The sequence below is a fragment of the Athene noctua genome, chromosome 10 (assembly GCF_965140245.1).
Source record: "Athene noctua chromosome 10, bAthNoc1.hap1.1, whole genome shotgun sequence".
Classification (NCBI taxonomy): Eukaryota; Metazoa; Chordata; class Aves; order Strigiformes; family Strigidae; genus Athene; species Athene noctua.
This window is the reverse complement of record NC_134046.1, coordinates 13,649,926-13,652,729: the sequence shown is the minus strand read 5'-3', so window position 1 is coordinate 13,652,729 and position 2,804 is coordinate 13,649,926.

Genomic DNA, 2,804 nt, shown 5'->3' with positions numbered 1-2,804 from the left:
CGAGCTGACTCGTGCTGGATCTGAGTAAAATGTCTGCTTTCGGCTTGCACCCCTGTGAAAATAAGGAGGAAGCAAACAAATGGCTTGCAGACAGCAGAGCAGGTATGGTCAGCCTGTGCACAGGTGATGTAGTTTTCAGAGCCTTCCCTGTCAGAAAAGGGGCCACAGAACGTATCCAACCATCCAGCAGTGTAAATCTGTCCATGTGGAAGGGACTTTATCTTCCCCCACCTCCTCAATGCTAACTTCAGTGTGTCTCTTGCCATTTTTCAGCGGCTGCTGCTTGACATCCCTCTGCCCTTATCCCATTAGATGTTTGCCAGAGAACTGTGATTTACTCCAAATGAAATTTTAGTAGTAAAAAGAATAGAGTCACTCTATTTTGTTTTTTACTTTGAAAGCAGGACAGTGAGCAATACTGTTTACCAGGCTCCGGTTAATTTGGCTTTTACTCTATTTTGCAGTTATTCACCCGCATTTCTTAACTGTGCTGTTCACTGCAGGCATGGATAATGGAAGAAATCACAAATCTTGCTGCACACTATTAAGCTAAGGGAAACGCCATGAATCAGCAGCATCGGCTGGGATGCTCTGAAGAGTTCTCTGATTCCACATAACCCCCTGTGCACCAGGACCCCACCGCCTGCTTCCGCACATCCTCAGCACGAGCTGGTGTTTGCCGAGCAGAGGGGTTTAAATCCCAGTAGCGTAGTGTGGGCTGAAAACCCTCGTGTTGGGAGTGAGGTGGGAAAGGGACTTTCAGCTTTTTTGGGAACAGCTTAAAGAGCTGAGGTTTCCACAAAATCAAATGTGCTATTTCTTCCTTGAAGTTAGATGGAAAAAGAAAATATCACTAACCATTGCTAAGGAGGAGGAACTTGCTTTCCCATTTTTATTGTCTCAATACCTCACTTCTCCAGAAGAGACTTTCAGTACAGTAACAAAGTGTTTTATAGCAGACAACATTTTCTGACTACTACCAGTGAGCAGATGTATAAGAAAAGAAGCGGCAGTAGTGAGGCTGATTAGCCACGATAAATTATGCAATCTAGAAAACATGTCAGCCACTGAGTGTACAGGATGTCTGATGGGCAGAAAATCTCATTACTGAGCTGGGGAGAGCGGCCAGGCACCATTTTATTCAAAATACAAATGTGCAAATTTGCCACGATGAAAGGCCAAGCTGTCGGAAAACGCTTGCTGTTTACATCTCGTTGCAAATTTGAAAGTAGAGCCCATTTCAATATAAAAGATGTCACAGGCTGGGATTTGTACTTGAAGACAGTCTTACTTTCCCTATGGGAAATTCAGGTTTGTGGCAGTGACATCCAACAGTGCGGAGCCTGGATCTGAATCCCTGCAAGCATGGCCAGCCCTCTGCAGAGCCAGGCTAAGAAAAGCCACAGGGGCCAACAACAGAAATGGTTTTCCTGCAGAAGATGGTGGAGAAATTTTCCATATTGTGATAATAATTCCTCTCCTCTAGAGCTGGTGCTAACGGACTGGTGGAAACCACTGGTTTTGTCCTTTTTTTCTATGGATTCTGGCATCTGCAGTGACCCTGGTACAATTTACAGCCAGTTTCAAGTACTTCATAGAATCCTATCACAGAATGGTTCGGGTTGGAAGGGACCTTAAAGCCCATCCAGTCCCACCCCCTGCCCTGGGCAGGGACACCTTCCACTAGCCCAGGTTGCCCAAAGCCCCGTCCAACCTGTCCCTGAACCCTTCCAGGGAGGGGGCAGCCACAGCTGCTCTGGGCAACCTGTGCCAGTGTCCCACCCCCCTCACAGGGAAGAATTTCTTCCTTATAGCTAATCTAAATCTGCCCTCCTTCAGTTTAAAACCCTTAGCTCTCCTCTTACCCCTACACCCCTGATGCAGAGTCCCTCCCCCTTTCCTGTAGCCCCTTTCAGTACTGGGAGGCCGCTCTAAGGTCTCCCCGGAGCCTTCTCTTCTCCAGGCTGAACACCCCCAACTCTCTCAGCCTGTCCTCACAGGGAGGTGCTCCAGCCCCCCCATCATCTTTGTGGCCTCCTCTGGACCTGCTTGAGCTGGTCCAATGTCCTTCTGATGTTGGTGCCTCCAGAGCTGGACACAGCACTGCAGGGGGGTCTCATGAGAGCAGAGCAGAGGGGGAGAATCCCCTCCCTCGACCTGCTGGCCACACTTCTCTTGATGCAGCCCAGGACACAGCTGGCTTTCTGGGCTGCAAGTGCACATTGCTGGGTCATGTTGAGCTTATTGTCAAACAGCTTAATAAGAAGTGTTATAAAAAACCACGTGGGTTTTCAGGACTTGGGTCTCTTTAGCAAATAATAGCTTCACCCAGAATCAGTTTTTATCAGCGTCAAATTAGTTGTGAATTCATTTCAAATGACCCAGACAGCATTGGTTGGGAAAAAAAAAAAAAAAAGAGAAACTGTCTGTGGGGATGCTCACTGCTGATTCAGCATTTCAGAGGCTTTACACAGAGCACTGAACACTGTGCTTGGCTCCCTGCCCTGCCCTGGGGCTGCTGGGTCCTCTTGGTCCTCTTCCTCCTCCTCCTCCTCCTCCTCCTCCTCCTCCTCCTCCTCCTCCTCCCCAGGCCGTGCTGTGGGCACTTGCTGCTCCACAGTGCTCCTTGGGCCACACAGCCTTCACCCACCCAGTGGGTGCCCAGTTGGTTTGTGCACTGCAAAGCAAACCCCCCAACTCTTCTTCTACTTCTGGTTTAAGCCAGATTCATGCCTCTTGTTCCTTTTTGCATGTGGCTGGTTGGCAGTTGACCAGAGAAGAGCTTTGCGCATCCCAGTTGTTGC